The sequence below is a fragment of the Macrobrachium rosenbergii genome, chromosome 59, assembly GCF_040412425.1.
Source record: "Macrobrachium rosenbergii isolate ZJJX-2024 chromosome 59, ASM4041242v1, whole genome shotgun sequence".
Lineage (NCBI taxonomy): Eukaryota > Metazoa > Arthropoda > Malacostraca > Decapoda > Palaemonidae > Macrobrachium > Macrobrachium rosenbergii.
The window spans coordinates 36,616,247-36,629,509 of NC_089799.1; the positions used below are offsets into that span (position 1 = coordinate 36,616,247).

General features: G+C 33.8%; 1 long non-coding RNA gene across 1 annotated transcript; it reads left to right on the forward strand.

The window, feature by feature from the left end:
• The first annotated feature begins 986 nt into the window (after positions 1-986).
• On the forward strand, positions 987-5,128 carry LOC136837697 (uncharacterized). The gene is made up of 3 exons (XR_010852724.1): positions 987-1,127; positions 2,231-2,318; positions 4,808-5,128. It is a non-coding gene; the product is annotated as an uncharacterized lncRNA (long non-coding RNA).
• The last annotated feature ends 8,135 nt before the right edge of the window (positions 5,129-13,263 follow it).

Consider the following 13,263-nt stretch of genomic DNA (forward strand, 5'->3'; position numbering starts at 1 on the left):
ATATATATATATATATATATATATAATCCTGATGATAATAGTTTTCATAGCTCCACCTAATACTATCGAAACAGGATTCGAATATCAGGCGATGATCGAACAATATGATCTGGTTTCAGTAAATTCATTGACCACTTCGAATTAGCCGCTAATCATATCACTTACGACAGATATAAATGATTTATTTAATGCCACTTTGTCCTCCTACCTTCTCAATTTCCCCAAAATTTTGGGATATATTCATCACGCAAGCCTTGAATCCATATGGCAAATCGCTGAAGGTGGCCTTTTACCGTAGCAGATTACGAACCTACGCACCTTTATTATTAGTAATAATAAATTTAATTATAAAAATCACCTTGCATTCATCGGTGCGAGTTGATAAGCTCACAGTTGAATCACCTAAACAAAAGTGTTCTATACTATTTTGGCTATGGCCGTGTCATTGTGACGCTATGTTACATTAACTAATAATATAATGATGATAATATCCTCTGTTTCAGCTCCGGGCCATATACGATGAACGATAAAATGAACACAATACAGTATACTAAATTAAGTACGCTAGTAAAAAGTAATATTCATGAACTCTTATGCCCAAGCACTGCTGAAAACAACAGCAATAATAATAATAATAATAATAATAATAATAATAATAATAATAATAATAATAATAATAATTCCAGATAAAGACCAAACACCGATACATAATTCAGGTAGCTTGCTAAAAAGGAAGAGTAAATGGCAAATCTCCAGAGTAATAATAATAATAATAATAATAATAATAATAATAATAATAATAATAATTTCTGTCGATTTTCTGATCATCGCCTTAAGGGGAGAGTTTGTTAAACTTCTTCGGTGGCGAAAGGGCGACCAAGTGACGTCCCACAAACAGGCAGTTGCAGCGGTCGTTGGCTGTTATCCACAAGAACAGCTTGTTTCAGTGTTGTTGAGTCTCCAGCTTGGTAAGACAGGTTTCGTTGATACTGACTCGACTTGATCGTTCATTTGCGTTTAGGATCTCGGCCGTTCTGTACTGAAGGTTCGTTGGTTTTCCTGTGGTTTTATGTACAGTCCTCCACAGGGGTGATTCCTTTTCTGATGGGCCCTTGTGAGTTTTCAAAGTAAGGCGCATTTTATATTTTATAATTGTTTCGGTGTTTTCTCGTCAGTATCGTAGCTCCCGCAGAATAGGAGTAGTTCTATTTTAAACTTGCTTTTTTTTATGATCTCCACTTCAGGCGGTATTTTGTTGTATAGTCTTGGTGCGTAGTGTACAAATTCTCTCTAGCCTGACTTAAAATTTGTTTTGGGTTTAAATCGCCTATTTGCCTCTTATGTCTATCGTTTACAATATTCATTTGAGGCCTAGAGAAGCTTGAGCAGTTTCTTAGATATCTATTGTGAATAGACTGTACAAGATTTTAGGCGTGAAGGCGTGCTTCAATGTTTGTTGGGTGGGCGAGTGGATACTGTTGCTAGTGTTGCGTTTTATATTTCTCAAATATTGAGATTGTTCTACTCGAGCTATGACATACAGATGTTGTATGAAAGTTTTCCGTGAGTATGATAGATGTATGAAAGTTTTCAGTGTGCGGGTTTTGTATTTTAAAATATTAGTATTTTCGATTTTTTTGTTGTAAATTCCTACAATAATTTCAAAATGTTTATTATGTTAGGTATTGTTGTAGATTGCCTTTCAATATGGTATTTAAGGCTTAGTTTAGGCTGTAAATTCCTACAGTAACTGTTCAAAATGTTTGTTAGGTATTGTTGTAGGTTGCCTCTCAACATAGTATTTAATCGACTTCGTTTCGAAGCCAATTAAGCTGAACTAAATTGCTTTGAGTGGTAATACTATTCACTTTGGTTTTATACTAGCAATCTTGTGCAGTGCTACGGGTATTTTCACTGACTTTATACTGCAGTAGAGCAAGTCTTACGATGCTATAGGGTTTAAATTTTTTTAAGGACTAGTAGTCCTTAACTCGACTACATAACTTCCTAATATGGGATTTATTAAGTTAATTTAAACTTTATTATTGTAGGCTTAAGTGGGAATACACTAGTAACAACGCTTATCAGTATTTATAAAGCCTTGGTTGCTGCTCCTTGTCTTAGCATTTTAACTTATCAGATGGCCCAGCTGATTGTAACAAATAGTCAGCCTTTGGTTCTTAACACTTGCTAGAACATTTTGGGCTTTAATGTATATATTTTATTTCAGGTCAGGGTGTGTCGTTAAATAAGCGTGCCACAACGAGTTACTGAATTCTTAGGTGTACCGATACCTGATGACCAAACAGGATTAATGGGTGAGTAAGTATTGTTTTTTTTAGTCGAGTGACTTGAGCAACCCCCAAACATTTTTAGCTTAGTTTTTCAGAATCAAAACTTTAGTTTTCATTTTAAGTTTAGGCTTTGTTTTAATGCATTTGGCCAGCCCTAGGAGAGCTGTTAATCAGCTCAGTGGTCTGATAAAACTAAGATATACGTTTAACTTAGATTCAAAACCGTAGTTTTGAGAATTTTTTTTTTTTTTTTTAAATTGCGAAGATTAAAATTTTACTTTTCCAGCTTTGAATATTTCAAGAAATTTTAAGATTTGTTTCAGCTTCAGAACTGTTTTAAAGAATTTACTTTTTTTCTATTAGGTTACTTATATTTTAGCATAAGTTATTTTAGCATCAAAAGTTTGTTTAATGTGTAAGTTTAATGTGTAAGGTTATTTTTGAAAGTTTGAGTAAATCTAGTATTTTAAGTTTAGTGTTTTAAAATTATCTTGCCTTATGTGGTTTGATCTTGTATTTTCAGCTAGTTTTGTTTTTTAGAATTAAAGTTTGTTTTTAAAATTAGTTTCTTTTGGAATTTTCAAGTTTTTGAACACTGACAATTTTTAAAGCTTTTGAGTAATTTCAGCTGCAAAAGATTGTTTTTGAAAGTTTGTAGAGTAAGTCTAGTATTTTAAGTTAGTAGATTTAAACTTTTTTAAATTTATTGAAACTTTTACTTTATATGGTTTAGTCTTGCAATTTCAGCTAGTTTTGTTTTTTTAGTATTGTAGAAAAACAATTGTAAAGTTTAAGTCTCTATTTTGGAGTTTTGAAGTTTTTGAATTGATATTTTTTAAAGCTTTTGAGTAATTATTTCAGCTGCGTCTGAATTGAGTTTGCGTCTGAATTGAGTTTGCGTCTGAATTGAGCGTCTGAAAGTTTTGAGTGAGTTTGCGTCTGAATTGAGTGAGTTTGCGTCTGAATTGAGTGAGTTTGCGTCTGAATTGAGTGAGTTTGCGTCTGAATTGAGTTTGCGTCTGAATTGAGTGAGTTTGCGTCTGAATTGAGTTTGCGTCTGAATTGAGTTTGCGTCTGAATTGAGTTTGCGTCTGAATTGAGTTTGCGTCTGAATTGAGTTTGCGTCTGAATTGAGTTTGCGTCTGAATTGAGTTTTTGTTTGCCCACTTCCCAAGTCCACCTTTGCCGGGGTGGCAGTGCCGCCTGCCAGGCAAAGGTGGACTTGCATGTTGTGCATGGTGACTTGGTCACCATGCACAATAGGAAGTTCAAAAGCAAGCATGATGACTTTGTCACCATGCACAACAGGGATTTCAAACCGACCAACTTACTTACGTCAGAACTGCAAGGTTGATAGTTTTTCTTAATGAGAAGTTAGATATGGAACTTGAAATATAGGAGAGGCTAGAATAGGGTGAAGAATGTGCTAATTTTATATAGATGGAGGGGTTAGGATAAAGGTAATAAATGCTCAAATTTTTAAGGATGCTGGGAATAGTTAGGATAAAAAACGCTATAGTCAGACCTAGGGAAACATTTGACAGTGAAAGTATTAATAGCAGAGGGTATTACAGTACTTGAGCCCTTGTTTGGTCATGAGATGTAAGTTTGTGTATTAGTGCAGCTGAGAATAGGGTAGGGTAACTGACATACTTTTATAACTTAGAATTTCATTCCCACTAGTAAATAGGAGCTAGACAGGTAATAGGTGGATCTTAACGATTTTCTAAGAGGCCTAGGTCTTGGTGGATCTTAACGCTTTTCTAAGAGGCCTAGGTCTTGGGATGTTAAAGAATTTTTTTGACACTATTGTGGACTTGTCAGGTATTATAATAGGCTGGTTAATAGTGGGAATTGTAATTCAAATTTGGGCAGTTTTGTTAACGTCGTTCCGTCAATGAGCTCAGTACACTCCCCCCTCGCCCCCTCTTACTTTTCAAGCTAAGCTTTCATGTTAGGAAATAGTTCAGATTACATTGCATATTTTCATTAACCCATACCTTCATCCACCTTTCCTCCAGCGCCGAAGCTTGCTTCGGGAACACTTTTATTCTGAATTCCCAAACTTAATTTTTCGCCCCTTTGGGTTGTGCAGTTTCAGTTCCATAAGACTGGATACTAAACGACGAAAGTTGCCAGATAGTAGTGTTTGCATTGCATGGCATCTTTCATAGTTATGTAGCACTAAGGTTAGATGCGGTTGTTTCAGTGTAAGATTGGTGCCTTATTACATAATGTATATCTTAAAGGATGGCACTCTCTATCCTGTTTTTTTGTGAGTTTGAAGGAACAGTGGTAGTAATATATGGGATTGTTGACGTGAAAGTTGTTGGCAGTTTGAAGTAACAATACTTACACATGGGATTGTTGATGGGAAAGTTTACTCGTACGATATTAATTATAATAACCTTATAGCTGCTGGGACTAATTGAACAGGCTATTTTCACTTTTTAAGAGGGTAGGTTGTCATGGAAACTTAGTATATTCTAAAATCAAACTTTTTTTATGCACAGGCTCTTGGTGTAGCTGCAGCAGACCATAACATCACTAATACTAATGGAAAGCAAAGCATTCTGTTATGACTGAATATTCTGAGGATTCGAAGCTCACAGAATTTGGTTACCCTGAGAGCTAAAACTCAACTTGTAGACGCTGTCCCTATCCTGTTAGGATTAGCTCTCTAAATTCTGTTACCCAGACAACTAGAACTCGGTAGATGCTGTGCTCGACCTACTATTCAACCTACTAGTCAGTTTTTTAATCTGACTACTTTGGATATGTAAAAGTATTTACGTGTATGAAGACCAGCTCAATATATACGTCTGTAAACCTTTGTCCATTTCTTTAATCCCAAAATGTCGATGTGATGGGGAAGACTGTGATACTCCCTGAAAGACAAAGAATGCCATATGAAATAAAGAGAATGGTAGTTACTGGTTGGTTGGTTAACAGAAGATGGGGAAATTGCTATGAGAAATGAAGTAACTGAAATAATGGTTTTTAATTCTGAAGAGATTCTAGTATATTAGCCTCGAATTTTGGTTACTTGGCAATAGTCTATGCAGGAAGTAACAATGGTTTTTAATTCAGAGGAGATTCTAGTATATTAGCCTCGAATTTTGGTGTTCACTTGGCAATAGTCTATGCAGATTTAAACTTATATTCAGCAGAGTGATATTGTAATTTGACCCCTCTGATGACAAGAATAATTGTTTTAGATTATTCCTTACGATCTGGAGATCGCATTCGGCTGAACACTAGTAAAGGTGACTTAAGCGATAATAGTTCAAAGTGAAAATTCACTTCGACATGAGATACCGCAAAGAAAATAGTTCTTAAGGATTTTCAGGGGTTGAATTGATTTGAGAATTCAAGTAACAAAGTGGTTTTTAATTGAGTTTAATATATTGACCTCGAATTTTGGTGTTTACTTTGCAACAGTCTATGCAGAATTAAACTTCTGTTCTGCAAAGTGATACTTGTATTTTGACCCCTCTGATGACAGGAATAATTAAGATCATTCTTTACGATTTGGAGATAGCATTCGGCTGAGAACACTTGTAAAGGTGGCTTGAGCGTTAATAGTTTGAAGTGAAAATTCACTGACATGAGATACCGCCAAGAAAATATTTTGGATCTTCCGGGGTTGAATTGAGTCCAGTTTTCTATTTAGGGTTATTAGTTTAAAGTTAAGCAGGCAGCAAATTTTCAAGTGATAGTGTAATTTGTCCTGGGAGTGGGTATTGCTTATGTCTATAAATTGTTGAAGTTACTGTGACTGTCGATGGTTACTACGCAGGCTTTTTATCGTATTGGTTAAATGAGGCGATAGTAATGCAGGATTTTTGCATAATGCTTTGTTTAATTTGTTGGTGGCCTTGTCTCCTGGCTCTAAAGTTTTTGGATGTTATAATTGCTCAAAGGATTTCGTGAGGATGGGGTTGTGCTTCTGGTCCTTTGTTTTGCCAATCTATTGGTAATACATAGTTTTAAAATTGCAAATAAGTTGGGTTCGCTTTAGAATTGAGAGCGCCAGGACAAAAGCTTAAAAAATAGGTCTTCCTTTTGTCCTGGCTACGATCCGCAAGCTCCGGATAGCTAAGGTTAGTCGCCTAATTCTGGCTTTACGTCTGGTTTTTGTTTGTGCATCGCCACGAAACGTTCTTCAGTATCTGTACAAAACGAAAAGCCAGAAAATACCAAAGCACCGTTTTCGTCGGTTTATTTGAGATATTTCCTACCATAGCGGAGTAATGAATAATTCTGATATTACTGCCAATTATTAACCAGCTGACTGAGTTATCCGCCAACAGATTAGAGTTATCACCACGTGCAAACACGTCCTTAAATACTTCTGCCTCTATTTCCTTACTGATTCGCCCAAATGATTGGTGCCAATTTGCAGGATTTTGATATTTTGTCTCCCCAACTATTTAATGAATAGTCGCCCAAATGATATATTGTCTAATGCCCAAATTATCGCAAATGAATTGCGGCCGAAAAAGGTCACATTAAGTTATGGTGGACGGTAATAAAATCACAGGATTAGTCACAGAAAAGTTATTTTATGGCAAAAAAGTTGTGGTAAAAATCAGAACAAATTAAAGTATGATATAACTTTTTGTACATTTCTGCAAATGTTCTGATTTGTAAAACAAATACAAAGAATTGAGTAAAATCATAGGATTACATCCTAGATAAGTAACATTCATGAGGTAAGCAAAAATAACAATTATATACTTCATAATTATTGCAAAGGAAAGCTGATTCCTTGCGAGGCACCAAAACCAATGATAAAATAGAAAATTTATTTTTGTGGATGAAACCTTTTAAGTACGTCTGGAATAAAGCCTCGTGTACTGAAAGTATCAGTAAAGTATATTGTCATGTGAATGTTCATTTCCATTATTTCAGGGATGAATGTACACAGCAAAAGTAAGCTACAGTTAGTTACTGTTCCTTACTTGACCTAGACAGCAGAGAAGATTAGCGTATCCAGGTGGCCGAGTATGGACAGCAATTGTAGGCTTACAAGATCACCGCATCTTGTAAACGACTTGTTTTACGTATATTGGTGAATTTGCTCGCTGTAGATAAAACCCTTACTGCTGTCCGTTGCTGAAATTTATAAACTAAATGACGACAGATAGATCCGCATAGCCCTGCCTTTAGGCTGAATAATAGATTCGTGTGTACTTCATGCTTCTTGGAATTTAACACCATTAGCTATGTATAAATGTCTATTAGTCAGTAGTGTAAAAATAGATAGCTGTTTACACGAGAGGCAGAGAAAGTCAAGTATTTCTACTGGAATAGGTTTAGCTTCGTACTGAAACCTGATTATATATGGGAGTCACTTGTCAAGTGTTTGAAAATGCCCAAGATATACCACTTTCCTTAGCTATAAGATTATTATTATTATTATTATTATTATTATTATTATTATTATTATTATTATTATTATTATTATTATTATTATTATTATTATTATTATATATTTAAGAATGTTCAAAATACAAACACACACACACACACACACATATAACGGAGTCAGCGTAAGACCTTCCCATATGGGCAAAAAAACAATGTTAAAATGGGTTAATCCGGTTAAATATTTTCACTTACAAGTAATGCCATAATATATATACAATAATGTTAATATGTAAGTCATGTGTTGCCAATTAAGAACTGATTTAAAATATTTTCTTTTACTGCTTTAATTGGTTATGGCTCTTAAATTATGACTGACTTGACTGTTTTTGCTTGATTACCTGACATCTTTCCCAGCCAAAATTGTGAATTTTTCCCTGTGACTTCATTACCGATCACCACAAATTGTGACTTTTTTCTGCGACTTTTTATCCTAGCCAAAATTACGACTTTTTCTGTGACTTTTTGCTGTAAGTTAGGTTAAGGAATTTGAATGTTGTAATTGGAATTAAGGGTTATTTCTCCTATCTTTGCCTTCTACCGTCGTATGTTTGTTTTTTTTTTCGCCATCGTGAGTTTGTTGTTGTTTTTTTTTCTTTCTCCCTCTGTAGGCGAATGGGGAATGCTTGTGTTCTGGTTTTTGTAGTTGAATGCGGTTTCTAGCCCCAACCATCCTTTACGGCTTTCTTTATTTCATTAATACATATTGTTAGTTTAGTAAAGTTCGGATTTTTCTTGTTCCTCTTTGAGTGTACAGTGTTTTGCTGAGGGTCCTGACTTTGTGGGTTTAACAGCCCTTTTTGAAGTCATAATTGGTTCTTTTGAAAATCTACCTGTAAGGAGAGTTTGTTTAAGGAAAAAATAAATCCTGGTTTTTTTTCATAAAGCAGGGTATTCATACAACCTGGATCTGGTATATACAGTATATTAATTTTGTTTTTTTTTACACGAGATGTGTAAAAGGGGATACCCTGTGGCTGGTCTAAGGCTCTGAAAATTTATAGGAATCTTAATAATCATAATAATTTTGATAATTTGTAGTGAGCAGGAGGCCACCATAACTATATGTATATATATATATATATATATATATATATATATATATATATATATATATATATATATATATATATATATATATATATATATATATATATATATATATATATATATATATATATATATATATATATATAATATATATAGGGAATAAAACACTGTTCCTGATATGGTCAGAAGCGTCTCGTCTTGTATTGCTCATGAAATTCTCTACTACGTGTTGAAGATGGACATTAGACAATTCCGAATGGCCACACTTATTACATATTCACTTCTTTTCTTTTACATAAGAACGATTACGTAAATACTTATTAACCTACAAATTTTATAATAAACACAAACTTACAATTTACTTGTGATTTGTAAGTATAATGTGAATTGTACAGATGTTATCAATGAAATATATTCAGTTATACATGTCAAGTTTCAACTGTTTGTATAAATATTAGTCAGTACGTGGACCCTTCAAAAAAATCGATGAACAGAGAAGTAAATATTAGAGAGACCAAAACGCTGATGTTGACGCCCTTCTGACTGATACAACCCTACTCATTTTCCCATAATCTAGACTCGTTCATACAGTGTGAATACTTATGACGTGCATTTCGAGTACGTGGACATAAACACATGACATGCGCGCACACATACATACGCCACACAAACATTATATACAAAAAATATAAATGTAAATATTTTATATATATATATATATATATATATATATATATATATATAATATATATATAATAATATATATATAATATATATATAATATATATATATATATATATATATATATATATATATATATATATATATATATATATATATATATATATATATCATATTTACTATCAACATGGTCAGTTGGGTATGCAGGGTGGGTATATGGATTCGCGCACCGGTTGTAAATCTACCTGGACCACAATATAATCCCCTTGTGTGATGATGTTGACGTATCTTGAAGAATATTTTCAAATTTGTTTGATGGTTCTCTCCGTAATTTTGTATTTTTCTGCATTTTTGTTTTACATTGAACGACGTTACTATATATATGAGCCTTCAGAAAAAGGATATATTTCTGTTAAATTAGAAATAACTCATTAGCAGTTTACTAACTGGGAATCATTATGGCTCGGAGAGACGTTCTCGATTTCAACATGTGATTGAACGCAGCCAGTTTATTGTACGATGAATGACTTTTTTTTTTTTTTTTACAAATATGGATTGCAGCGAAAACTTTGTTTCTCAGAGTCAGAAAATGAGATATCGGATCTGAGGGAAGAACACCAATTACTTCTCAATTAAATTTTGGGGATGGAAACAAAGCCAGCAACTAGCGAGAGGCGACTTTCACCTGGGAAACACGCGGGCGAAATGAGCTAGTCTCGCCAGAGAGAAGCCGAATTTTTGGCGTAGTTTTGAATATCATTTTCGGGGGTAGATTATGGATTGATTTGGGGGAGAAAGGATTTCTTTAATTTACGTAGAGCTCAAGTAGAGAAAACAGGTTATGAATTGGATAAATTTTGGGGACGCTATATCGAGCTATTACAAAGCTATGGACGGTTTTGGGGTGGGCTTCTGTGAGGAGCCCTCGGTACCTAGTACGAGAGATACGGATGGCATCTCCCAGAAGCCCCAAGACCGGAGAGGGCTAAACGATATTTGGAGAACTACATGCTAGTACAACTACACTCGTGAATAAGAGGACTGCTTTCTTGCAATAATTAACTTGAATATTTCCTGAATCACTCACCACGGGACCAATATTTAAACCGGTCTGGTAGGTGTATATAAAACTGGCAGTATTAACCCGCAAAGCATTTATCTTAACAGGTCTATATTATTGGCATCCATTATCACCATTAATTAATTTGAATTATTCAGATTATCTACCTACACATTTTGGAAAGGCCAGTTCATCGGCTACCGCCGTTTTTGCTTTGCTCCCACATGGAGTAAAACTTTATTGGAATATAATCGAAGTTCTTTAAATATCAACATTCCATATAACAGTAATAATAAAAAAAAAACACAAATCATAGCTTAGGGAAATCTCTGGGTTAATAACATCACTTGGTCATTTAATGTTATGCGAATACGTTTCGACCCTCAGAAAATATTCACATTCATTTCTAAAATTTTTCGACCTTTTTTCATCACCAACGTCCCCCCCCCCTTTTTTTTTCTGAAGATAGCTTCGTGAATTTCAAAATTCCTTAATCGATATTTTCTTCTCATTTCTGTGTCGAAACTAATAAGTGAAAGGAGAGAGAGAGAGAGAGAGAGAGAGAGAGAGAGAGAGAGAGAGAGAGAGAGAGAGAGAGATTAAAAATTGGAATAATAACGCAACAAATATTATTAATTAGCGAAATGACATTTGTACAGAGGCCAACACTCAGTGCGTTAGTGAACTGATAATTAGTTGTTTCAGTACCCTTATTTTTAACAGTTCTTGCAGGTAGGAAGAATTATAAAGCATAATTGTTTTTTTATTTACTATCTCCTGAACACTCGACATATTCAGCAAGATTGAAGGAAATTGATGGATATCCAAAGTAACATTTACATTCTAAACTCATAAATGAAGGAATGAAAAAATAAATAAGATTTAAGAACAATAAATATTAAGGGAATTGAATTTCTCTCGTAACAAAAAAGCTCAAATAAAAAGAATCATTAAATGCTTTAGAAAAAACCTTAATACTAACCGTCGCGTCAAATATTCATTTGAAGAGGAAGGGAAGAATTTAACCCTGAAAGCATTTCATAAAGGAGATACTTCAATAGGTGAATAGCGAAAGTCATTAAAAACAAATAGACAGAAATTCTTCACAAACTTGAAGGTATATCCAGAAATGATTGAGTCTGTGTTCATTTGAATTAACGTCTTACTTGCCAAGGCCGTCAAGAATTTACAGTTGAAAACGAGAATCGAAAAAAAGATACATAACTATTACGCGGTGGAAAAAAATCTTAGGGACATTAAATTGAAGAATGGATAAGAAGTGGATATAAAAAAACAGGAGCAAAAATGTTATACTCTATGAAGAGGTGGAGGAGACATGGAGGCAAGGTCGAGTCTAATGAAAAAAGAATTGTTGGAATGAGGAAATACTTAAATTCAGTTACTAACCCCCAGGTATTTTTAAGGAATGGCTTGAAGCAGCTATTCGGCGTGCATAAGCGCGGGAAAGAATGCTACGGGGATGAAAAGAGGTGATGTCATTTTAACAAAATAAAAAGAATATATAAACTTTTGAAAAAATACCTTTGACATAAGGAATATTTCGTTTTAGTTTGTACACGCATTTCCTTGTAATTAGCAACTCACTATTATAAACTCCCGTTTCTAGCTAACTGGACGGGGATTCAATTGTGTCGGTATTCATCAGATTACTCAGACTCGCATATTAGTATATGAGCTCGACTATTCACTTACATACTTCTTTTTATGAATATGTATATATACATATATGTATGTATGTGTATATATATACACAGAATAATATATATATATATATATATATATATATATATATATATATATATATATATATATATATATATATATATATATATATATATATATATATATATACCTATAGCTTTCTTTGTATGTATACTCGCCTAGTGAGTGAAAGGCCTTGCATTAAACTCATGAAAGAAATTAGGGGTAAAGTGCTGTGCTTCAGTTGACCTAAGCAGAGAGTTATGCAGCAAGCGGTCAGAGGGCCGTGTTTCCGCAATGGGGGTTAAAACTGAGACACTAGGAAAGCAACCACGCCCTAAGGGACTTATTAAGAAGGGCCTGCCGGCTAATTTGTTCTCCTGGGTGAAGCACGAACTGTGATCTCTTATTATATCTCGTGTGGGAATGAATTCAACACTAAGCCCTCTGAAAATGCATCTAAAGTTGCAGCTGACATTGCGGAGAGGGGCCTTTTTTGGAAACAGCCCTTCCTCCTGCAGTAGTTCATGTTTCTTCTCGTATAATCAAATTCGTCTCCTGAGTGTTTAAAGTTTATGTACATAATCACATTTATTTATTTATGCTTTGCATTTGTAAACCGCATATACGAGTATCTATATATATTTATATAGATAGATAGATATAGATATACATGGATCTATACATACGTATATATATACATGCATATATATATTTATATATATATATATAGATAGATAGATAGATAGATAGATAGATAGATATAGATATACATATATCTGTACTTACGTATATATACATATCTCTCTCTCTCTCTCTTTTATATTTATATATATATATATATATATTATATATATATATAAAATTATGGGATTGGCAGGCACTTCATATTAGTGCCGCTAAACAATTTTCACTAATTTAGACTGTACCTAAAATTTAAGTACTTAATCGATAATTAGTATCAACAGTATCGTTGAAAAGTAATTCCCAAGAAGTGATAAAATAAATTTTCATCGCAAATCGGGA